Genomic DNA, 26,491 nt, shown 5'->3' on the forward strand with positions numbered 1-26,491 from the left:
TCACTAAGAAATGTAAAAAAAAAAAAAAAAAATTATAAAAAATTCCAGTTTCTATTGGCAATTACTATAATCCCTGGAAGTCTCTCCAGGTCTCTGTGAAACAAATATTGAAATCTAAATGATGAAATGTTTTCTTTCCCTGGTCCCAGGGCTGTGTAAGCAAGATACTTCCTACCCAGAGGCCTATCCTAGGGTGTTTAAACAAATGTCTCTTTTCACTCATCACAGACAGTTCTCTTTATCCAGCACCCACCTGTTCAGGGCAGGAGGGATGATCTGGATACATCTGATGGCACCGTGGCCAAGCCTTACCCTGGTTCCCACATTCCCTCCCACTTCTCACTGTGGGCCTGGGAACAAGTAACCTTTCTTCCAAAACTGATGCTCTGATTGGGCTGCTAAATTAGAAATGTAGGGCCACAAGAGAGCAGGAGCCATAAGAGATTGGGTGTTTCATGCCCAAGGTCTAAGATGTCCTAATTCAGATGATTGATTTTGGGAGGGAGGGTTCTAAGAGTGGCCATAAGAGTCTAAAAGAGCCTTTTTGGGCACAGCCTGTAACCTGTTGCCAATAGCTATTTTTTGTAAGATATGGCAACTTCTTTCTAGGACTTGGATTCCTTTTCGCCTTCTAAACCTCTTTTGAGTTAGGGAGCAATGCAAGTGGTTCCCCCAAGTCCTTCTCCTGTCATCTAACCCTACTTTTACTCTTAGCTTTGTTTACCTTCTCTATCTGCTCTGGGGGCATAGAACACTAAGCAGCTATTTTATAATTTCTAAAATCTACTCAAATCACACAATTTATATACAGATACATTTTTTTGTTGTAAAAATTCAAATTTTGTTAATCCAATGGATGAGAATGGTATGTTCTTGGTTTAATGCACATTTGCCTGGGTCCCTGAATGACTGTGTGGAATAGGTCCTCCTTCGTCATCCCCCACCCTCTGGACAACCTACACCAGACTGTGATATAAGGCCCTTTATGATGTTAGGCCACTGAAATTGGGGTTGTTTGCTACAGCAGTTGGCCAACCCTGATCAATGCAGGGCATTGCAAGTAATGGCAGAATACCAAAATCTTTTTGATCTTTTAAAATCATGCCATCTAGGCCCTGCCCTACTTGGTGTGTATATGAAGTTAACTTCCATTTCTTAAGACCAAGACTATGGTTTGAAAACCCAAGTAACTTGCAGAGAATTGAAATAATCTTTTATCATCGGTTTCTGTCTCCCTCCTGTAACCATCCTTTCCCCCCTATCTTTGTGAATATTCTTTTCCTTTCTCCCAATTTGTAGAAGTAAAATGGAAATGTTCAAAGGTTAAAATAGGCCAATGGTTCTTTGGCTATGTCAACACATAACAAACTGGGGTGGAGAATTTTAACAATTAAAAAAAAAAACTCTTCCTGAATTTTCCTTTGGCCTTAAATACCATCTAGATAATTAATGCCACTGTGGTATCTTTTCTCCACTCTTTGTGTGACTAAATATTTGTACCTCAGCTTCCTCCTTCTCTTTGTGTATGTGTATAGAAATAATTTCAATGCCCTAGCTTAAGATCTGGCAGAGAAAAATATTCTTATCCCCTTGGAGAAGGTCATCCTATTCTGGAAAAGCAGCCTCAAGAAAGGACCATATACATGTTTTGTAAAAGCATGATTATTAAGTTTCAGGTTTATTATCATGCAAATGCTTCTATTTCCCCTCTTACCCCAACCAGTCCCCTTCTATAACTGTGAATAAAATGACATCTGGGACATTGGGAATTTAACCAGCCAGTCAGGAAGGCGGAACAGTGTTTCCTCAGCCAGTGGTTCATAGGGGTTCTCAGAGGGCCTTTGCAGGGAACTTAAGGAGTTGTTCCTTTAAACAAGGTGCCAGCTTATCTCACATTTTAAAATTCCCTTTGCTTTCAAAGTTAAGTGTTTATCTCCCTAGGAATATGGATTGGTACAACCTTTCAGGAAAGCAATTTGGCAACATGCATCAGGAGCCTTAAAAACGCTTATAAACTTGACCTGGAAGTCCCACTCCTAGGACTTTATTCTATGAAAATCATCAGATGTGATCACAGATGCTTATCACAGCATAATTTATGAAAGCAAAACATCTGGTAATAGCCTAAATACCAAAAAATAAGGGTAGGGGAAATCTGCTCCATAATGGAATATTATGCTGCCTTTAAAAATAGTGTTAAAAAATTGATAACATGGGGGAAATGCTCATGATAAAGTGTTAAGTGGGAAAAAAAAGGATACAAAACAAATTCTCACTTTATTTAAAAAAATTATTTAGGCACACATACATAAAAGACAAGGATCAAATACAAACAAAAAGAGTTCTGTTCTAGAACCTCAGCTAACCTAAGCACCCTAAAACAAGTGACTTAAACCCTCTGAATTCTCTTTTTCAGGGTTGTGGTGAGGATCTGAAAGAATGTTTTCAAAGTTCCCGCACATAATGGTTGCTCAATAAATGGTAGAAACTGTTATCATTCTGATTCTTACCACTATTATTTATTAGTGGTAGGAGTTGGTCTGTGACAAAGCTCGTTAAAGAATAGTTTTGTGGGAACAGTCTTCCTGTTACTGACAACTAACTTCCCATCGTTGTCTACCCACTATCTTCTGTGAGGTGGTCCTGCCGATAATCTTGACAAAACAAACCCCAAGCCCCAAAGTGAAAATTGCAACAGGGATGAAATTCCTGGAAAATATATGAATGGGGACATTTGGAGGAAGCAGAACTTCCTTTGGCTGTTCAAACAAAGCAAGTTAAGCATTTAGGAAAGTGAGTTATTTATTGGGTTGAAAACAAATGATAATATACATCTGTATGGTGCTGCACTATTTTAAACCCTATTATCTCAAGAAGAACATGTTTCAGTGAAGTAGCTTATAAGCTTTGATATCCTATATAGGTTATATATTGCAATATAAGAGATTACCCTAAAACTTAACATTGACGTCAACACACATTTATTATCTCACAGTCTCTGTGGGTCAGGAATCTAGGTGCAGCTTCGCTGGGTTAAGGGTCTATCACGAGGCTACAATCAAGGTTGTAGGCCAGACCTGCAATCTTCTTGAGGTTCAAATGAGCAAGCTCACTTAGTGGTTGCTGGCAGGATTCAGTTCCTTCTGAGTTGTTGGACTGAAGACCTCAGTTCCTCAGTGGCTGTTGGCTGGAGGCCATCTTAGATTCCTTGCTATTTGGGCCCCTACAGGGCAGCTCACAACATGGTAGCCAGTTTTATCACAGTGAATGAGTTGAGAGAGAGAAAAGTCACAATCTTTTGTAACTCAACCTTGGAATTGACATCCCATTACTTTTGCCATATTCTTTTTGTTAGGAGCAAGCCACTAGATCTAGCCAACGCTCAAGGGAAGGGGATTACACAAGGGTGTGGATACCAGAAGGCGGGGCATTGGGGCCATTTTAGAAGGCAGCCTACCACATCCCCTTTTTACAGCAAAGGAAACCAAGTCTCAGCAAGGATGTGTGACTTTCCCCAAATCATCTACGAAGGAAGACTCAAACCAGGGTTGTTTAGGTTCCAAAGCCTATATACTCTGTTGTCCACTCTATCATATAAATCTCTACTCATCTTCTTCTAGCATAATCTCGTGCATAAAAGCACATATGGTGTAATTTATTGAGTGCTTAAGGATTTTTATGTAATAAAAACATCCTAAGAAACCTACAGCATTTTATGATATTTTAGGATGGGGGCACATTTTGGAGGCAAATAGAAAAATGTAATGATAATTAGAAAAATATACAGAGGCTCTATTACCTACAAATGCCATCCAGAGTTTTCACAGATAAGGGTCTGGAAAATAGTTCTTTAGGCCATCCAGGGTAGCAGCTATGATTAATTCCAAGCTGTTAACGCATTTTATTATGCAAATACTCCAGCAGCTCAGCCATGGAGAAAGTCGGGCACCACCCCCACCGCATTCACTCTGGACACTCAATTTGCATGGAAATGTGGCACTCTCACTAGGAGAGGAGACAGTTTGGTTCTCCTTGGAGGGCTGAGGGGTTAGGAGGTAGGTGGGGGAGGTGGCTGGAGGGAGATCAAGCTACCCATTAGTGACATTGATCATTTTAACACCATTTGTGGTTAGAAAAACAATGATATTACCTTAATTTAGTAATTAAATTGCTTCAAGCAGGAGAGATAAGCAAAGCCTAGAGTCAATTGCAGTCACACTGAATTTGGGGCCTTCTAGGAATGGGAGTTGAATCTTACATTACCAGGAAGAAGGCTATTCCACGTGAGCAGTGTTTAGTCTCAGCAGAAACAGGGGGATCTCCTTTCTGGGGAAAGGAAGGCAAGCAAAAGGAGAATGTCTCGGGAAACGAGATGGAATTTTACCAGGGAGATTTTACTATGGGAAGTGTTCGATATCCAGGAAGTGATCATTGATGACTCTTAGAGTTCTTTCCCTTGTAGTAGTACTCGGATGGGCTCAGAACTCTATTCAATGACTGAACCATCTTAGTTTAGGCGTAGCTGACTTACAGGGTAATTTAGCCCTGGGTTGTCGGAGATAGCTGTTGAGGAGGCAAAGCAGGGGCATGGATTGGAAGCCTCTCAAGAGATTGGCCAGGACACTGGGCTAACTTTGGAGGTAGAGTAGGGGTGCTGCAAGTTGAGGGCTTAAGCAGCACAATTACCTGGGAGTGGGAAGGGCTTCCAAGACCAGAACAAAGATGCACTTAAATATCTCTGTGCAGGTTGTATTTCCAGATAGAGAGAAGAAGGTGGAGAAATTGGCAGAGAGTTGGGATGTCCACTCACCCATACACACACATCTTCTGTAGACACTGGGAATGAAAGGACCAAATCAAGTTTTCCTACAAGCAGAGAGGAGTTCCATTGTGGGGAGAGAGTGTGCATGCAGGACATGCCCCTAAACCTCCTTTGTAATTCCTGCTTCTGGCAGTGAGGCTTCAGAAAAAGCCTGATTTGGTACGTGTTTTCTTCATCCCTGTACCTTCTACTATATGCCAGTTTATAGGTATTGGAGGACACTTCCGCTCTGTTTTCACTGTATCTTCACAATGTCTTTAAGCCAATAGTGTAAGTGTTATCATTCTTATTTGTCAGAGGAGAAAAGCTATGGCTTGGTTCAGTGATTTGTCCAGTGAGCTGGGGGCAGGTGGTTCAGAGGCCAAGTCTCCTAACTTCTGGCTGAGAGCCCTTCCCATTTCACCAAAGTACCTGGGAATGCCAAACCTGGCTTGAAGCAAGAGGCAGAGAAAGAGAGCTTGGTTGTAGTGGGGGCTTTGAAGAGAAGCCACTAAGGTTTCTTGAAATGGTTTCTGCTGATTGGTGGACAAAAAAGGAGGTAGCATGTGGAGAGATCTGTAGACCACCCTCTGACTTTTTGGAACAACCATCTGATTAACTTCTTAGAGCTCTAGCTCTGGAAGCAAATGGCTCTGTTAGTTGACAGGCAGGAGAGGATACACATTGCCAAAAAAAGAGGCTGAGATATGATGGAAGGGTCTTTGACCTTGGAGACAAAGACCTGTATTATTTTCTAATCCTAGTTGTGCTATTAATTCATCATTTAACTGTGTGACCTTAATCTCTCTAGTTTTTGTTTTGTTCACTTGTAAAACATAGACTAGATGATCTCTAAGCCCTTTCCAACTCTTGTTAGAGGGAAGCTGGAGTCAGACAGAAATGTAAACTTCCATTCCATTTCTCAGTGATTGATGACCAGATCCCAGCCTCCAAGAACCCGTTTCTCCCTCTAGAATTTCCAAGTTCTGGACATCTTGGAACTTGCTCTGATTGTGAAACACAGGCTATGAGAGAAACTGACTTCTTCCTAGTCACCACTTTCCGCTGCCAGTCCCAGGATGTGTGACACCACCCAAGAGTTCCCAATCATTGTCCTCATGTCTGCATTTGACCCCACACCATTCCTGACCTGTGTTCCTTCAGCACTGCCTTCTCCCATTCTGCGCTCAGCCTTTCCTGCCCCAACTATAGCCACATTTCCACTGAAAGATGGATATTTGACCATCACTCAGGAGCCATGGGGAAATGTAAGATAGGTTCCTTGTCCTGCAGGAGCTTAAAACATAATTGGGAAAGAAATCAATAGATTTAATGCATTTTCAGTCAAAATCCCAGCAGGAATTTTTGTTGAAATTGACAAACTGATTCTAAAATCTATATAGAAATGCAAATACCTAGAATAGTCAAAACAATTTTGAAGGAGAAAAACACAGTTGGAGGACTTATACTACCTGATTTTAAGACTTCATGTAAAGTTAGAATACTCAGGACATTGTGGTGTTTGTGTACAGATAGACATGTGGATCAATAGAACAGAATAGAGTCCAGAACTAGATGCCCACATATGATTAGCTGATTTTTTACAAAGATCAAAGGCAGTTCAATGGGGAAAAGATAACTTTTTCATCAAATGAACTGGAATAATTAGAAACCATATACAAAAAAGAAATTCAATCTTTATTTCACACCATACACAAAAATTAACTTGAAATGGATTGATCTAAATGTAGGAGCTAAAACTATAAAAGAAAACATAGGAAAAAATTTATGTGATCTTGAAATGGCTTCTGCTGATTGGTGGACAAAAAGGGAGGTAGCATGTGGGGAGATCTGTAGACCAGACCACAAATACACACAACCAAACTATAAAATAAAATATTGATAACTTGAGCATTATGAAAATTGAAAATTGCTCTTCAAAAGACACTTAACAAAATGAAAAGACAAATAGCAGGAGGGGAAGAATGAAGGGGAGTAAGTCGGAGGGGGAGATGAACCATGAGAGACGATGGACTCTGAAAAACAAACTGAGGGTTCTAGAGGGGAGGAGGTTGGGGGGATGGGTTAGCCTGGTGATGGGTATTAAAGAGGGCACATTCCGCATGGAGCACTGGGTGTTATGCACAAACAATGAATCATGGAACACTACATCAAAAACTAATGATGTAATGTATGGTGATTAACATAACAATAAAAAATAAAAAGAAAAGACAAGATAAAGACTGAGACGGGATGCCTGGGTAGCTCAGTTGGTTAAGCATCTGCCTTCGGCTCAGGTCATGATCCCAGGACTCTGGGATCAAGTCCGGAATCGGGCTCCTTGCTCAGTGGGGAGCCTGCTTCTCCCTCTGCCTGCCGCTCCCCCTGCTTGTGTTCCCTCTCTCTGACAAAATAAATAAATAAAATCTTTAAAAAAACCCAAAAAGATAAAGACTGAGAGAAAATATTTGCAAATATTTGCAAAAAATATATCCGATTAAGAAATTGTATCCAGATTAAAGAACTCTTGCAACTTAAAGGAAACCCACAACCCAATAAAAAATGGGCAAAAAGATGTGTACAACAGACATTTCACCAAAGGAGATATACAAATGGCAAATAAACACCTGGAAAGATACTTAGCGTTAATAAACACAAATTAAAACCGTAAAGAGACACCACTATATATACAATCAAATGATAAAAATTAAAAAGACAGAAAATAACAAAAACACTGGTGGAGCAACTAGAACTCTCATTTGTGGGAATGCAAGATAGCACACTCACCCTGGAAAAGAGTTGGTCCATTTGTGACCCTGTAGCAGTTTCTCTGCTGACGCAAGAAATGAGAACATATGTCCACACAGAGACTTGTACTTAAATGTTCATGGCAGCATTATTTGTAATGGTGAAAAACTGGAAACAACTCGGGATATCCATCAACCAATGAATGGGTAAACAAATTGTGATCTAGCCACGCTAGTGGAATACTACTTGGTAATAAAAAATATAGAAGTACTGATGCCTGTGATGATAGGGTTGAATCTCAAAGACATTCTGCTGAGTAAAAACCAGACACAAGAGTACGCGCTGAATGATTCCATTTAAGGGAAATTCTAGAAAAGACAATCGTAATAGAAAACAGATCACAGGATGCCGAGAGTCAGGGGCCCTGGATAAGGGGTTGACTGCCGAAGGACAAGGGAGAGAATGTCGATGTCCTATACATGATTGTGGTGGTGGTTACATGACTGTATACATTTGTCAAAACTCCCTGAATTGCACACTGAAAATTGGTGAGCTTTATTGATGTAAATCATACCTCAGTCAAATTGATAATGGAAAATATCACGGGGAGAGAGAAAACATGTTGGCATGAAACAAGCAATGTCAGGTAGAATAAGAGAGAATGTCCAAACATGAGGGGCAGAGGAAACAATAGGGAAATGTAAAGAATGAAACCTAGCTTCCAACTGTATGTGGGATGGTCCCGGGAAGGTGGGGAGAAAGGAGGCTTGTGTGGATGAGCCTTCGGGCTTGGTCAGGCTGGCACAGGAGGAGGGGAAGGGCAGGGGCTTAGCTGTGGACCAACCCCTGGGGAATGCCAACTTCTAAAGGGCAGCAGGGGAAGCGGTTCCGGCTGTGGCGGTTTTGGTCAGCACCTTTACAGTAAGCTGTGGGGAAGTGTGGGGTTGCTCGAGTGTGGCGGCACTTTTGGCCTTGAGCCCCACACGCGGGTCACTTTCATCAGAACAGGAAAACGAAACAGGCTCCCCTGAATGATTTATGGGAGGGCTTGTATTTTGGGGATGTGATACTGCAATTTGTGTTATAGGATCAGGACATCTGTTTCCAGGGAGGTGTGTTCTCTTACCATGAGTCTTTCCCACCAGGGATCTTTTGCCCCTTCAAATAGTTACACGTTTTATCTTGGTTGCTTGTTAGCGTAAGGAGGCCTTCTGGTGACAAGTGGCATCACCAGTATGTGAGTGTGAGTGGTCTGGGGCCAACTGGGAGGTGAGCAGGAATGGCTTTGGTCCCACCCTGCCCCTCAGATGGCATCCAGCAGTGCAGTAAGCTGTAGGATTAGGGAGTGTGCCATCTGTCAGATGGCATAGGCAAGCTCCCACTTAACAATTAAGTTTTAGCCATTTATTTGATTAAATTTCAGTTATGCTAACTGTCCCCTTGTGGATTAATGTCCCTTGCTGGGGAACTCTACTGCCAGCAGATCTTGGCCTACAACCCCTTCTCACCAGGAGGCACATTCCCTTGGGGAGGTCTGAAGGAAGGAGGTATAGAATCAGAGTATCCTGGCTAGAGGAACTTTGGCAAGCTTCCTGTTCAACCCTGCACTTCACAGATGACAAAATTGGGGCTAGCTGGCCACAGGGAGCCAGTAGTGAAGGGACTTGCTCAATGTCACACAGCCTGTTAAGTGTTGAGCAGGACCTGGGGCCTCCTGCCTCACAGTTCTTTGTAAATCATGCAGACTTATCCCTCTTGGTTTACAGAGGGTGCCGGTGCATAGCCCGGCATATGTGTAGATGGAAACATGGTGTGTACCTATGGCAGGCAGGTACCCTACTCCTGAGGAGGGTAATGTAGGACCTTTGCTTGCGCTCACCTTTCTCTGCCAGGCTAGTTGAGGAAAAAGCCCTCATTAAAAATTCAATTTGAGAGGGAGGCTCAGTACAAGCCACACCTTTTTTTTTTTTTTTAAACCCTACCCCCTTCTGCTTTTAAAGGAAATACAAATCTTCAATTCTTAGTGAGGAAGATCTTTTTGTCTTGTTTAAATCTCAAAGACTTTGTTTTGTCAAAAGGGTGTTTGAGATTCTGGAAGCCCCACCCTGCCTGGTTTTTAATATTCCCCACTAATCCCTTTTCACCCCAAGGCCTTGTCCACATGGTGTTCATGGCCTCCTAGCTTGTCTGGGTGAATCCTCCCAGCTCCCACCCTGAGAACCTCCTGCAGCCCAGGATCCCCGTGAGCATATTATGCAAGAATGTGTGTGTACAAGCACCTCCCCCCACACTGTATGTGGGATCGAATATTCATTGTATAAGTCAAATTAAAATGTATTAACTTTCCTTTCAGATGCCCCCTGATAGCAAGTTTAATTACTCTGGACATAATTAAATGAGTTTAGGAGATTAGAAATATAAGGGGGTAGTGAAGAGCATAAATTTATGGGGAAAAAAGGAAAATTTAATTCTGAGTCTTTTGTCACTTGGTGGGTCGAATGCTGTGGACAAGTGAGATGGAGGAGATGCTTGGGTAGAGGTGGAATGAGGAGGGTTTTTAAGAGGGTTGAACCAGTTTGGATGTATTAGGATGTATCAGTCTCTTGACCCACAAATGTAGAAATGTAGGAGACCCTATGCCTGGGCATCTTTCCCTTGATTCAGGGTGGTTTTTTCCTGCAGAAATCCAGTAAACTTGAGGCAGACTGACCAACTAAGGAGCTGGGCAAGCAAGCAGCTATACTGAATCCCGCTCTCTCTCCTGCTTCATTCTGGGACATGGCTTCATCTTGCCATAGGCTTTCCCTCCTGGGGTAAGCTTTTCCAGGGACTTGAGGTCAAGTTCATAAACCTCAGAATGTCTTCAACAACAGAAGTGGATCCCTAGAATGTTTGCTGCTTTGTGTTTCTGTGGCCCTTGGCTCATTGCACACCTCCAGGTACTTCAACCCCAATCTTGCCCTGACTGAAGGAGCAAGGGGTGGAGGGCAGGTTCCAGGTGCAGCCAATAGGCCCCTAATCCAGGTCATTAATTAGATGCTGGGTTACTCCATTAAAAACCCAGGCGCACACACACACTCCTATGGGCACACATGCATGCACACAGATATACTCACGGTGACATACACTAGCACATTCACACATACATACGTACACTCACTTGCATGAACATGCACTCACATATATTTACACACTTATTCATAAACCCACACACATGAACATACATACACTCACTTGCATGAACATGCACTCACATATATTTACACACTTATTCATAAACCCACACACATGAACATACACCAACACACACATATACATACATACACTCTCATGCATATAAATACATTCACATAACAACACATTCATACACATGCACACACACTTGTACACACATAAGTCACTCATTCACCTATACACTCTCATCTGTGCTTATTCACTTTTACATATTTGCAGAAATATGTATGTATGCATACACATATCTATACACTCAAACACACACACAACTAGACACTCAGAACTCAAAGGTGAGTGTTTTGGAAGAGAAGATACCCTCTTTGTGATTAATCTTCCTATAGGTCCTTCTCTTCAGAATCCAGTTTTTCAACTGGAGGGGATGTCTTGTCTCTGAGTGGGAAAGGCAGTTGTGGTTTGTTAAATTTTTCAGCTGCACAGGGCGGAAGGATATTCTTCCTTGTGGTTTAGAATTACACTCTAGAAAGTTGCAAACAGATTTCCACACCCTTTCTGAAGGTGCCTTCCCCTGCACTGGGGCTGTTTTCAAGAAGCTGGACAAAGCTCTTTAAATAAGGTCCTGATATATCTATATCTATATCTATGTCTATATCTATATCTATATCTATATCTATATCTATATATACACACACACACAAAATATATATATTTATTAAAAATATATAGATTTATAAAAGATATATATATATTTAAAAAAGCCAAAAGAAAGCACCAAGACACTGAATCAATAGTGAAAGTGAAGGCAAAACAAGCCTGAGGAGATAAAGTGAAATTCTCTTACATTTGAGCCTTGGGTTGGGGGGTTGGGGACTGCGAACTGCTAGAATGGTGTTTAGAAATAAAGAGTCTGTGTTATGTCTAGTGGTCCTAGTATTTTGTGTTACTCTGACCCCGGCATTGTATCATTTCAATGCAGTCGGGTGTGCAAATGTTCAGTTCTGGTGGGTGAAAGGTATTTTGTATTCAAGCCAAATCTACATTTCAGATTTGAAATGGGGGGAAGCTGGGAGAAAAGGGGGTGGGACTGAAAGGGGGCAAAGGTCAGTGTTCACAGGTCTGAGACCATGTTTAATATCACATGACACCTTTGTCAAACAGTGTGGCACTCGCCCTCCCCTCCGTACGCACAGGCTGTCTGGGTTTCTGTACCTAAGGGAGCTTTCTCTGTGTTGTCTTCTCGTCCAAACTCTTGAGATTTGCTTTCCATAAATCAGAAGAAATGAATGAAATTTGATCTATCACCTTTTTTTAATGTGGTGGCAAGAGAAGCCCTGGAGGGTCATGTGCTCCCTTCCCTCCCTGATCAGGCCTGTCTGCATCCCCTTCTTGGGCTCCTGTGGGCTGTCTGAGGACTTGGGGATTGACAGGAGGCTGGGGGGTGGTGGCGGGGAGGGAGTGGTATTATATTTCTTACTTATAATCTTGAAGGTGAGCCTCGGTCTGCAGCCCAGGGTCAGGTCATCCCCTGAAACCTCAGAGGTGATGAATGATACCCGGGCAGTCAGACACGTCTGAAGCGGCTTGAGAGTGGCAGTGAAGACTCTTTGGTTCTGAGGCCATCTGCTGCCCTCCTGTGTAGGGGAGACACAGGGTAGCATGGGCTGATAATGGCCTACCTTTCACCTTGTGGACCAGAGTTCACCATGGCTTTGATCTTCACCTACACCTTGGGGTGGACATCTGTCCCTGTCACCACAGTCCCCACATAAGCTGCTCTGCATGAGCATCCTAACTGGGATGGTGCAGTGACGCGGCTCTCTGTGTCTCGTGTCTCTGGGTCTCCCCAAAAATGCTTTATAAAAGGGAAAGCCTGGTGGATATTGTAGTGACTTTCCTCCTTCATCTTTTGGACACCGAGTTTTGAAGACCAGGGAGAGGGAGAATGAGCCACCAGAATAAGCAGTTTCCCTGTGAAACTTTATCCACGCTTTATGAAAGAGGGATAGCTCTATTAATAAGCATAAATCGGTAAAGGCAGGAGGACTTTGGAAGCACATAGACCCGGGTTCAAATCCAGAGTGTCACTTGAAGTGGTAACTTCTCTGAGATTCTTCATTTCTCATCTGGAAAATGGGGATAATAATAACTCAACTGTGAGGTTATTATGAGCATAGTATGAGTTATTGCATGCAAAGTGCCTGACATGAATTTGGCTCTCAATATATGTTAGTCATTATTTATTTCTTAAGATTTATATTTAGCCCTTATTTCAAAGAGTGAAGCAGTTTCTACATAAATCTGTGGGGCAAAGGCAGAGTTTTAAAATGGGCATTTGGAAGAGGGAAAACAAACATGCTCAGGAATGAGGCTTAAATTCTTCGATCAACCAACACTCCTGACCAAATCATGATTTCCCTTATTTTTAGGAGCTGAGAGGAATCTCTTCTGCTTGGTACATTGTGGTGGGAAGAATCCCTGCAGAAACCAAGCAGTACTCTCGGCCACATGAAGGCTCAGTGCCCTGTTTATACCAGCTGCCATTTTGATAGTTGTTCTTAAATGGATCAATGTCAGTTTTACCTGCTTAATGATCTGCTTACATGAAGAAATGAGATGCCAGGAACAATTTAGGAAGACTAAACACCATGCAGAAAGGTCACAGCCTTGACCTCCCCGCCCCCCATCTCCCAAGCCCTGCTTCTAGGCTGTAGAGGTTACTCTTAAAAATGAGTATATAATCTTCACAATATGCCCGAGATATCACAAATCACCCAGCAAGCCACTAATTCCTATGTATATGAGCTTCTTAATTTGTTAGTTGTTCTTAAAAAACTTCAGTCCCTTTCACTGTGGGAGGTATCTTCTCACTGCCAATTTTGAAAGTCCTAAAATCAAGGGAAAAGCAAGAAAAATTGTGTTATGGTGGAGGGACCAAGAACTGGATTTCACTTCTGGCTCTGTCACTAATTAGCCAAAATTAGCCATCTGATCTTGGGCAGGTAAATCTCATTCCTGCCATCTCAGTTTTTAGATTTGTAAACCAGAGTGATGGTATCTGCTCTATCTCACGGCTTTGTTTGGGCATGCACAGAGATAAAGGATGGGAAGGGGACAAATTGCTCTGCATGTTGTTTGCCACCCTTACCTATGAATCTTCCCTGAAGAAGGTAAACCCAGCTTCAGTTCACATGGCCAGTTAGCCTGGGGTTGGGACTCGGCACATTTTCCCCAAGTATTAGCAGTAGTCACCAAAACCCTAATAAAAGTTGACTTACTCAACCCAGGGGCAGTCTAGAGGGCTTAACAAACTGATGAATGTGCCCATGATTCTGTTTTCCTTAATTCTAGTATGGAGACTCTAGTCCTCCAGACTCAAGTATAGAGTATGGCAGAATCTTCAGAGGTAGTGCTGTGATGCTCAACAGAAGCCACAGAATGAGGGACTTGTTGATGTAGAACAGGGGTCAGCAAACTATAGCCCAGGAGCCAAATCCAGAGCATTGCCTGCTTTTATAAATACCATTTTATTAGAACACAGACATGCTTGTTCTTCTATGGATCTATGTCTGTCTAAGCCTCTGGCTGCTTTCAATGGCAGGATTGAGTACTTGTGACAGAGACTGGCCCTCAACGCCAGCAATATTTACTACTTGGCCATTCACAGGAAAAATCGGCTGATCCCTGGTATAGAATATAGATTAAAGTAGGCTGTCACTCAAGATCCCTGTGAGTTTGTGGCTTTCCCAGTTATTCAGCTTATTTTACTAATGAATTCCTATCTGTATCTCAGGAGGGGTTAATACTAGTTCTGGGCTCAATGGTGAGACAAGTAAAGGATTGTATTCTTCCCCCCCCTCTTTTTGAGAGTTTCCTCCCTGTAAGAGACAGAAGAAAATTGACCATTTACACACCAGCCACTTTACTTATGCCATTACCTTTACTTTTTATGCTAACCCAGTGAGTTGGATATTTTACATATGGAGAAGCTGATCTTCAGAGATGTTAAATAACTCAGCCAAGATTACACAGCTAGTATGGGGTGAAGCCAGGATTTCAATGCAGGTCTGTCTAATTCCAGATATCAGAATCTTCCCATCAGAGGTTGCTGCCTCCATGCCTTCTGGCCCTTCCTCTGAAATTTCCCCAGAGGCCAGTTCTAGATACTACCTGTGCCTTGTTGGCATGAACTAAAGTCAATGAGTTACTTCTTGAAGGATTCCATAGTCTCAGCTCCAGTTGTGGAGTATAAGGCCTTCTCATTTACGGAAGGGAATTTAGGCATCAAATTGAAAGATGAAAAGGGTGTTTTTGGGAAGAGGGGATTAGGAAAGCGTGGCAACCTTCCTCGAATCCTAAAATCACCTCGAGGGGTGACTGCTTTATCACTTGTGTGAAGAGCAATTTAGAACTGTTGCTAATTTATATGAATTGTCCATGTAACTACCCCAGTCCCAAATGAATCACACAGTTTCACTGCATTAGTAATACTTTTTAAACCTATATTTCTCTCAGGTGAGGGGTAGAGATCTGATAAATATGGCCTGGGAGGACCCAGGATCCAGTAGCTCCAGCCTCGTCCCATAAACATCTGTCAGTCCACGCCATGGCCTCTCTCTCTATAGCAGAGCAAGCGTCCTTGCTGGCTTTGCCATCTAGGGTCTTGTCAATGACTCTGTTTTTGAAGGCAACGGAAGAGTCTTGGGTTCTGGAACCAGCCTGGATATGGGGAACTGTCTGCGCTGGCTAAACTGAGCTTCTGGACTGAAGCCAGTCCAGGAGAAGAGGCATCTGATCTGTGATAAGGAAGAGGGGCCAAAGGCGGCTGTAGCTGCCCTTGGTCTGGCCCTTTTGCTTAATATATGGTCAATCTTCTGATGAAAGGGCTGGGAGTTAAAGGTCAGCACTGAGTTGACTGTTAATACACCTGCCCTCCTCTTGCTCCCTGGGGGAGGGTTTTCTTTTTCTGTGAGGTTAATTCAGGGTAAATCCTTTTTAGGGAGAAGCAGGAATGGTAAAGACATTTCTTAAAAACTTAAAAAAAAAAAAAAACATGGAGAAGGCCAATGATTAATCTGTTGTACTCTGGGTTGCAGATCTTAGCAGTACACATGTCTAATTCTATAAAGGCTCAAAGCTCCCAAGCTTATGAAGGGATGATAAATAATAAATAGTAATTAAATTAAAGCTGTGCACATTGGCCCCTCTGCATTCCAGGAAATTTGAAAATGGAGTCACCCTTCATCATGATGGAGACCCTTCCTGAGGATGTTCTGGTGGTACTGAGTGGAAGAAGATGTCATGGGAGCTTCCCTACAGACTTCTCAAGCTGTCACAGTTTAGCATCTCCTTTGGGGCAAAGAGAGGTAGAGAAAGAGAGGGCCCTGGGCAGGGGCTGAGGTGGCTGTGGCTGCCTGGGCAGCAAGAAGGAGAGGCATTCATTTGTGGGAGGCAGTTGGAGCTACTGGATCCTGGGTCCATATTTATCAGATCTCTACCCCTCATCTGAGAGAAATGTGGTATATAAAGGACTGCCAAAGCTGTGAAACCATGTGATTCATTTGGGACTGGGGTGGTAGTGGAAAGTCCACTTAAAAGCTGAGCTGACTCCTCTGGAACAGTAGCTCCGCCATAGGGGGGCCACAGCAGGGACTGAGGGGGCCACTCCTTCAGCCTCAGGTGAAAACCTTGAGCCGCCCATTTACGTACCCAGTGTAACATCGGGAAGACAGGCCATGGCTCCGGGCACAATCAGCCAAGGCCACTGCAGCTCATTTCTCAGGTTATGTGGTTTTGAACAAGTTTGAAACACAGATAATGACTCCTGGAGGGAGGAGGCCCTGCAGCCAGAGATGTGAGGGTCAGTCTTCATGCAAGAGAAGGATCAGAAGCGTTGATAACATCTGGATGGGTGCGGGTGAGGAGGGACAGAGTCATGGGAAAGTCTGTCTCCTGCAGTCACTAGTGGGGCTGAGGGAATTGGTGTGTGTGTGGGCTGAGGTGGGAAGGGCTGAGCCTCTGACCTCTGGGTCAAGGAAATGCCATTTTCTTTCTTTCCTTAAAGAAGAAACACACACACTCACACAAACACTCATACCAAAAAAAATTCCAACAGTTCATGGTCCTGTTTATTCTCAGACAGGGAGTGGATGGCCATTCAGAGGTGTCCGACTGTGCCGTCCAGCCAGACTGACATCTGTGGGAGTTCAGGGTTTTAAATGTTTAGTCTGCACAAGACCCCCAGGTCCCAGTGGGCTCAATTCCTGATAGGCCTGACTTAGTCATCCACCCCCAACCCCTCCTATGAAATGGAGGCCTGGGGGTTTGGACAAGGGAGGCTTGGTTCCCTCTCAAGTCCAAGGGGAGGCCCAGGCACAGGGTTGTCATCAAATTTGTCAGGAACCTAAGCCTGGGGACTTAGTTAAGGCTAGGTCAGCATCTGCCCTCCACTCCTCTTCGGTCGGGAGCCACCATTTTCTTCTCTGAGGGGGCATGATCAGGGCAGGGCCTCTCTTTTCATTTGGCCCTTCGTACTTACTGCTATCACTGTACTTACAGACAGCCCTGCAATTAGTTATCAGCTTCCCCCTGCCCCCATGGTTCTGTTCTCTATTTCTATTTAAATCTTCAGCTTTGAACACAGTGCCTGGCACAGAGCTTTTGTTCAGTAAAAACTTTTGGAATTGGCCTGAGCTGAACTCAACTGAACATGCTTCTCAAAATCCTGAAGATTTCACTGGGCATGGTGGCGTGTGGGACATACACAGGGAGAGAGCTTTGCAGGTCTCTGAGCTTGCCACCTATAGAGTTCCTGGGCCACAGTCATGGAATACCCAGTGGGTGGGGGTAGCCCTCTGACACCTTCGCTGTGCTGGGGGTAGTTTGGCAATGGAAGAGGGACACCTGGAGTCCATGAGACAAGGAGGGGATGACTCCTGCAGTGCCACAGCTTTTTTAACTGGCATTTCTGCAGGGCCTGGGATAGGGACACAACGGGAGTGACAGCGGTTAGATCTAATAATCACCTATTCAGTTCTTGCCTACTCTGGAGTAGCAGCAGGTGAACCTCAGTTAAATAAGTCTGGTTTAAAACATATGTTATTGCTGAAAATAGGCTTTTTAACCAGTTTATGTAACACTTTGCCTCTTCATAGCTCCCAAGGACTAAAGTGTGTGAAGATCCACAAAGCAGAACCAAACAAGTTCAGAATGCAAATTGATAAATGTAATTTATACAAATCAATTAGCAGAATATAAGTTGCAGGAAGGAAGGAAGGGAAGAAGGAAGGAGGGGAAGGAGGGAGAGAGGGAAAGAAACCAAAGTTTGAACTGTGTATTGAAATAATGTCTAATATATTTAGCTAAATGCCTAATTTAGAGGTAACCTCCTGGAAGAGTGCTTGTCCTTCTGGAGTTTCTTTTTGGTGGCCCCTGCAATTTAGCCAGTTGTTCTCTGGCTACGGAAGCTCTAGGTTTGGAGATTCCACATTGTTACGTGCCAACATCTCAGGAGGTAAGCTTAGTTTCACTGTTCTTCAGTCTGCTTTGATGTTGATACATGTGTCTCTCCTTCTATCTAACATTTATAGTGGGCCTACTCTCTGCATTGTTGGCATTGGATGTTTTGAAGGGATTCTGAAAATATGGAATGTCCTTACCCTGAGGAACTTACTGTCTAAATCAGGATTTCTTAACCTCTGCACTATCAACATTTTGGGCCAGATAATTCTTTGTTGTTGGGGGCTGTCTTGTGCTTTGTAGGATGTTTAACAGAATCCCTGGCCTCTGCCCACTAGATGCCAATGGCACCCCCTCCCTGCTCTGCCTCACCCTCAGTGTGACCACCAAAAATATCTCCAGACGTTGCCTGATGCCCCCTGGGGGCAAAATCACTTCGGTTGAGAACTGCTGGTCTAATCAGAGACAGACACTCCTGACATAGAGCAATGTGTTAAGTACTTTAATGGATGCATGTTCAAAGGATTATGGGATGAGAAAGGAGGGAACAGGGGATGTTTGTGCTGTACCTTGAATGGTGCGAAAAGGTTCGCCAGGCACGGCACTGAGGAAAGGGCATTGCATGCAGAGGGAACAGTGTGCAAGGTGCAAAGGTATTACAGAGCATGGTGGGCTTGGGCAGCAGAAGGAGCTGGATGTGGCTGGTATGTGGGCTGAATGATGGGGTGGGAGGCCAGAAAGGAGACTGGTAAAGTAAGCCAGGACCAGGTGGAACGGGGCTCTGCAGGCAATGATACACTTGGACTTCACCGTTTTTTGACAGTGGAACCAATAGAAATCTTCACACGTGGTCAAGCCTAGGGTTGGGTGGGGGGCAGTTGAGACACTGCTCATGCACTAACCAGCCAATCAAACCAAAACAAATTAAAGGGAGGTATGTGACTTATACTTGGCCTCCCTCTTCCTTGATCACTTCCCCAACTTTTTTTTTTAAAAGATTTTATTCATTTATTTGACAGAGAGACACAGCGGGAGAGGGAACACAAGCAGGGGGAGTAGGAGAGGGAGAAGCAGGCTTCCCGCTGAGCAGGGAGCCTGATGCGGGGCTCAATCCCAGGACCCTGGGATCGTGACCTGAGCCGAAGGCAGACGCTTGATGACAGAGCCACCCAGGTGCCCCGATCACCTCCCTAACCTTAAAGAGAAGTTAGAAGTCAAGTGAACTGAACATAGTCTCTGTCTTATTCATCATGTGTAAACCAAGATTTTTTCCTGGGAGCATAAGATTCTGAGTTACTGTGGAAAAGATAGTCCTTTTCCATGTTATAGAGTTGTCACTGAGAAGGCACTACATGTCTCTGTCCCCTTGTTGCATCCACGTTAGAGACATGACAGTTTCTCATCAGGGAATGTGGGTGGACGTGGACTGTGCCCCTTCCTGGTCAAGACTCTCTCATGTTCTTTTCTTCTTTCACCAACTACGGTCGGGAATGAAACTTCAAAGCATGGCAGAGGCAAATGACAGAAGGAGCCTGGGTCCTTGAATGATGGTGTGGGAGAGAGCTGCTCACAGACCAGAGCACTCCTCCAAGATCTTGTGTGAGCAAGAAACAAACTTCTGTTGTGTGAAGCCAGTGCATTTAGGGTTCATTTGCTCCTGCATCTAGCCTATCAAGTCAAACTCAGAGGCTGCATTTGCTAATCTGGTTCTAAAAGCACAGATGTGCACTCTGTTGCCAGTGCTAAAGACTGGACTCTGAGGCTGAACACCACATTTGAAATGGTGATGGCTCAGGTGATGTGGGGGGAGATGAGGTGCGGGCTTGATCTTCCTTTCCATTGCTTGCAAGAAGAGTCCCAGATGGTGGCTTCCCTCTGGACTTACACCTTTCCCTCCCCACCTCCTTTCACCCCCCACTATTCTCTGCATTCCCTTTCCCCCCGTTTACTAGCAGACCTCCCCATGAAAAGCTGGGAGAACCCAACCTTTGGTTTTATGCTAAGTCACCAGGCAGAGAGCTCTGTGGAGCTCCTTGGAAGATGTAAATGTCCAGTGCTTCTCTTTTCGTGGTCTGGGCCCTAGCACTCCAGGCAAGTCTGTTCCATTTGCAGATGTATCTCTAGCCCGTGGCATATAGTAGGTACTCAGTAAATAAATGTTCAGGGCACCTGGGTGGCTCAGTTGGCTAAGTGTCCAACTCTTGATTTTGGCTCAGGTCATGGCTCAGGGTTGTGGGATCGAGCGAGGCATGGGGCTCCCCACTCAGTGGGAAGTCTGCTTGAGATTCTTTCTCTCTCTCCCTCTGCCCCTTCCCCTGCTCTCTCTCTCAAATAAATAAATAAATAAATAAATAAATAAATAAATAAAATCTTAAATAAATAAATAAATGTTTAAAGGAAGAGGGAATGATTGAGTGACACTGCTTCTCCATGTCTTTTCTTTTCTATACTTCAAGTTGTCTGTCAGCTGTCTAAGAGAGCAGATTAAAATAATTTTGCCAGCACTCTTTTTAAAAGGGAGGGCTAAGTAGCCCTTTTATTTTTTTTAAGATTTTATTTTATTTTTTTAAAGAGTTTATTTATTTGTCAGAGAGAGAGAGAGAGCACAAACAGGGGGCATGGCAGGCAGAGGGAGAAGCTGTGTTATCTGGTCCAGTTTGCTGCATCTAAGTAGTAGTTGCTTCTCATGCTCCTGAAAACAAGAGAGCTGCCTGGGGTGTGTGTGCGCATGTGTGTGTGCATGTACCTGCAGTATATGTACTGTAGGCCTGATATTAGACACAGGCCAGTGAGATTTTAGTGTTGGGGATCAGATGACTGGTTATGGGGAGTTGCAAGAGTATATGCACTGATAACTTTTACCTTTTGTCTCCTGGGGTAAATGACCTCTAGGATTTTATATGGAGCTTTGTATATACATATTAGTGACTGTTGGCAACAAGATGGCATGAAGAAAGGCATTGCTTTCTGAACCCCCATTCCCAAATGATCCTTTTTACCCAGTCTGCCTTACCTCTTTGCATACTGTTCATTAGAGGAGGAGCAGAAGGAGAAAGCAGGGGTGGTGGTGAAAAATAGAAGGCAAACTTGAGTATGCTTTTTCTTCTTTTTCTCTTTCTCCACCTTCAGCCATCATTAGCAGAAAAATGTTTTTAAAAGATCCCTTGATGGCATCCCCAAATGCGAAGGCTGACATTTTCTTAGCTGATGGCCTCCTTCGTGAAGGTATTTTGTGTCCTCCCAGCATGCCTGCTGGATCCCCGGTTTGCTGCAGTTGCTAAGGTAAATACTCTTTCCATTAAGCACCACAGCCCAGGAGTGGCCTAAAGCTCAAATAAATGACCAAGGAGCAAGTTAAACATTCCCTGGGGTGATTTTAACCTATGCAATGGCTTTTTGGGAAAATTGCCTATTTTTTCATGTTTTGGCCAGGCGGGTGTCTCTTATTCCCTTCTTTTTTCTTTCTTTCTCTCTTTCTTTTTTTTCCCCCTCAGCTGAGTACACCTTTTCTTTCATTTATTCATGCATTGGATGAAGGGTGGAAGCAGGATTAATAAATCACAGAGGACTGCCCTCCCCCCTCCTGTTACCCCCCATCTCCCATCTCAGCTCTGTATTTGTAAAGAAAGAGCAGAATACATGCATTATCTTAACTTTGGGGGGACCTGGGGCATGTAGCCAATTTGAAGAGGCCCTGCTTCCCTTTCCTGTGAAAATACCACAGCATAACAGGCACTGGAGAATGGTGTCCTTCTGGAAGATTCCTCTGACAGGAGGAGGATTCAAGGATCCTGGTCCTCAGTGACATTTCGAGAAATGTGTACCCAAAGCTTTACAGGATGGTTTAGTTTTGCTTGTTTTCCTTTGCCTCAAGAAGGATGTGTTCACAGGCCTCAGGGGGAAAAATAGTGTCCTGACAGTTGTCATGCTTCGTCATTTGATTAAGAGGCCATGGAGACAGCCTTATTTTATTTCAATCTTTTGTAGCTGAGGAGTGTGACTGCCAGGTAGAGAAAGCAGTGCTTGACCGAGTGAGGGAAATCAGGAGTGGACAGTGGCCTCTTGCTGCCTGCCAGATCTCCCAGGAAGAGAATGCTTCCCCGGAAGTCAACTCTCAGTTTTTGCCTGATTACTGCATTTGGGGATTTGCTACTTTGTGCAGCCTGCTTGACCTTCTGCTAGATGACACATTCCTGTGCTCCAGAATCCTGTCTGTTCTGTCCATATTCTTGTGTGTCCACTACATGTGAGATTCTTTTTTTTTTTTAAAGATTTTATTTATTTATTTATTTATTTATTTATTTATTTATTTATTTGAGAGACAGAGAGAGGGAGGGAGCACGGGAGCAGGGGTAGGGCAGAGGGAGAGGGTGAGAAAGAATCTCAAGCAGACTCCACACTCAGCGTGGAGCCTGATGTGGGACCCGATCCCACGACCCTGAGATCATGACCTGAGCTGATATCAAGAGTCTGATGCTCAACCAGTCACCCCTACATGTGAGATTCTTAGCAAACCACCTGAAAGCACCTCTCGTGACCACAGAGGTCAGGCTCTGAGGGGACTGAAGACCATGATCGTATTTCGCCAGGTAGGTGATGGTTTTCAAACCATGTTTCTCAGAGCTCCCAGGACAGGGAGGGTTCTAGGCTGTGGGTGGTTAGTTCTACGTGGGCCAGTGTGATCTTTTTAAAAATGTGAATTGGATCATGTCAGTCCACTTATTGTACTTAGAAGAAAACTGTACCCTGAGTTTGGCAGCCAGACCCTGTATGTGGGGCTCTTCTCAAACTGCATCTCATGCCCCTTTCCCTGTGTGGAGCTGTGGGATGTTGGCCTCCTGCACAGTAATGGCCTCTGCCTGGAAGGCTCTTGCCCCTTGCTTCCCTGCATCCTTTGGGTTCCCCTTATATGTACTCTGAGAGGTCCTCCCTGACCCAGAGACTAAGTTGGTGACTCTGAGGTACACGTTCATAGAGCCCTGCACTTTTTTTCCATTGTGTGATGCTCAACTGAAATTACATATTTGGTATGATTATTTACTGTCAGTCTTCCACACTAAACTATAAGAGACACAGGGGTAAGGGCAAGTCTGTTGCATTTGCAGATGTATCTCTAGCCCATAGCATATAGTAGGTACTCAATAAATAAATGTTCAGGGTACCTGGGTGGCTCAGTTGGCTAAGTGTCCAACTCTTGATTTTGGCTCAGGTCATGGCTCAGGGTTGTGGGATCGAGCGAGGCATGGGGCTCCCCACTCAGTGGGAAGTCTGCTTGAGATTCTTTCTCTCTCTCCCTCTGCCCCTTCCCCTGCTCTCTCTCTCTCAAATAAATAAATAAAATCTTAAATAAATAAATAAATAAATGTTTAAAGGAAGAGGGAATGATTGAGTGACACTGCTTCTCCATGTCTTTTCTTTTCTATACTTCAAGTTGTCTGTCAGCTGTCTAAGAGAGCAGATTAAAATAATTTTGCCAGCACTCTTTTTAAAAGGGAGGGCTGAGTAGCCCTTTTATTTTTTTTAAGATTTTATTTTATTTTTTTAAAGAGTTTATTTATTTGTCAGAGAGAGAGAGAGAGAGAGAGAGAGAGCACAAACAGGGGGCGTGGCAGGCAGAGGGAGAAGCAGGCTCCCTGCTGAGCCCGATCAGGGACTTGATCCCAGGACCCTGGGACCATGACCTGAGTGAAGGCAGAAGCTTAACTGACTGAGCCATCCAGGCGTTCCTTTTTTTTAAGATTTTATTTATTTATTAGAGAGCACAAGCAAGGGGAGTGGCAGGCTGAGGGAGAAGCAGGCTCCTTATTGAGCAGAGAGCCCGACGTGGGGCTCGATCCCAGGACCCTGGGATCACGACCTGAGCCAAAGGCAGATTCTTAACTGACTGAGCCACCCAGGCATACCTGAGTGGTCCTTTTAAAGCAATTGTTTAGGCAGCCCTCAAAGAGTATAGTCTTTATTTCCCTTCCTGGTGTGGGAAATTGGAGCTTCTTTTTTTTTTTTTTAATAATTTTTTATTGTTAGGGAAATTGGAGCTTCTAATTGGTATGCACAGGGTCTGGATCCTGGAGATCTTGGAAGTGACCTGGATGTCCTGGAGGCTGTCCAGGGCCTGGAACTAGATGAAGAGGCCCCACTGCCCTTTGCTGAGTCCTGAACTCCTTGTTCAAGCAACCCCTCTGCCAAACCACCTCGGGCTACAGGACTAGACTCTGGAGTAAGACTTGGATGGAGATATTAGAGAATAGTTCTGACACCCACCTCTTTTTTCTTCTGAAAAATCCCAGCTTTATGGCCCTTTCAGGAAATAGGGGGGGTGAAGGCCCAGAATGTAACTGGGGCAGGAGTAGGGGTGGGGGCGAGATGGAGGAGAATTCTTATGTTTTTCGTTCTTGACTCTAAGTCAGTCTGTTTTTGTACTTGTGTCTTTTAAGCTTTTCCACATGTGCCCCAAGGGCCCATCGGTGAGTGTGTTTTATAAACTGGAAAAATGAATAAAAATAAGACCCAGAAGGGAAACACCAGAAGGAGTGTGAAGAGAAAAGTGTTAGTTCCTTTGTACCTCCCAGCTAGGCCTGCCCTGCATTTGTGGGAGTCCCAGGGTCAGGGTTATTTGGCTTTATGGGTAAAATGTGGAGTCTTCGCTTAGAGAAAGCCTCATCGGTTTTGTACTTGGCCTGCTCCGTTCAGCATTAATTAACTTTAGGAAAGTAAAGAGTGATCCTTTTTTATTTGGCTATCTGGCTCCACAAACCTCATTGGCTTCCTGTCCCATAGGTGTTGGATTGATGGGACTGCAAATGTGTAAAGTCTTGCACAGGAAGCCCCCCAGCACGGCCATTCAGAGGCTCTCACCTCCTGCTGGACCCCAAACGCAAGCAACCAGGAGGCCCAGACCCCGTCTCTCAGTTTGCACCTTAGGAAATAGTACCTGAAAGAAAACTACTTTCTTCTCCTAACACGCTTCGGCCAAAACAAGAGCCTGGGGAAGTGGCTACCTGGAAAATAAATTCTCCAAATTGCCTGAAAAATTAATCACAGCCAAAGCCCCAAATATTTTAAAAAGCAGCATATTTAGGAAGTTTGAAGAACTTTGAAATAACTCCAGCAGTTATTTTACCCCACCACAGTCTCTGTCTGTGACTCTAAACCCTGCTCGAGCAACTTTATCAGTAAAAACATTTTTGAGAATGTATGCTTCACATATGTTTGTTTATTTATACTTTATGTACACATACATTTTGTACTTACATGTTGCATATATTTAAAAACAAACTCCTAAATAAAATTTTAGCAATTGATATAAATGAAATAAATATTTTAAAATAACAATTTTAATCTCTCAACAATATGAAAACCTTTTTGTACTGAAGTATGTTATCAATAATCATATTTTTAGTGAGAGCAGTGGGGTTGGATAGGCTCATTATTTTTGAAAATCTTGGGATAATGTTCTGTGACATAGTGAATCAAAAGTCTGCTTCTAGATATGTTTTTTTCAATACCTGGGCTGTAATAACTAACAAAGTATAAGATATATAAGCCCAAATGAAAGATGAGAATTGGGGCTCTCATTTCTGAATCCCAGCCTCTGTGGAGGCATAAATTTTAATCTGTCATACTGTGCTAAAAGCAAACAAACGAGTGAGGGTGTTGTTACCAACTCCTCCTCGTATGGGATTCCCACCTTTTCCTAAAGACACTGTTGGTACCATATTTGACACTGATCCTCTCTCCCAGAGCAGCAATCTATCAAATATTAGTAAAGTTTATTTTCTTTATAATTGTGATAGGCAGAAGGTTCTCCAAAGGTGTCCTTGCTCTAGTTCCTGGAAACTGAAAACTTGTGACCTTACTTGGCAAAGGAGACTTTGAGATGTGATTAAAGTTAAGAACCTTAAAATAGAGAGATTATCCTGGAATATCCAGGTGTGCCCAATCTAATACCATGAGACCTTAAAAGCAGGGAACTTTCTCTGGCTGGGGTCACAGGCATGTGGCAAAGGGGAGGTCAGAGCGATTTGGAGTGTGAGAACAAGTCAGCCCACTGTTTTGAGAGGAGTCACCATGGAAAGAGTGACTAGCAATGCCGGCAGCCTCTAGGAGCAAAGACTGGCCCGCAGCTGACAGCCAACAAGGAAACAGTGACATCAGTCCTATAGCCACAAGGAACTAAATTCTGCCAACCACCTGAATACCTTGGAAGAGGATCCTGCCCCAGGGTCTTCAGTAAGGAATGTGGCCTTGCCCACACCTTGATTTTGGCCTTGTGAGACACTAAACAGAGGACCCAAT

Source organism: Zalophus californianus, chromosome 8 (genome assembly GCF_009762305.2).
Source record: "Zalophus californianus isolate mZalCal1 chromosome 8, mZalCal1.pri.v2, whole genome shotgun sequence".
Taxonomy (NCBI): domain Eukaryota; kingdom Metazoa; phylum Chordata; class Mammalia; order Carnivora; family Otariidae; genus Zalophus; species Zalophus californianus.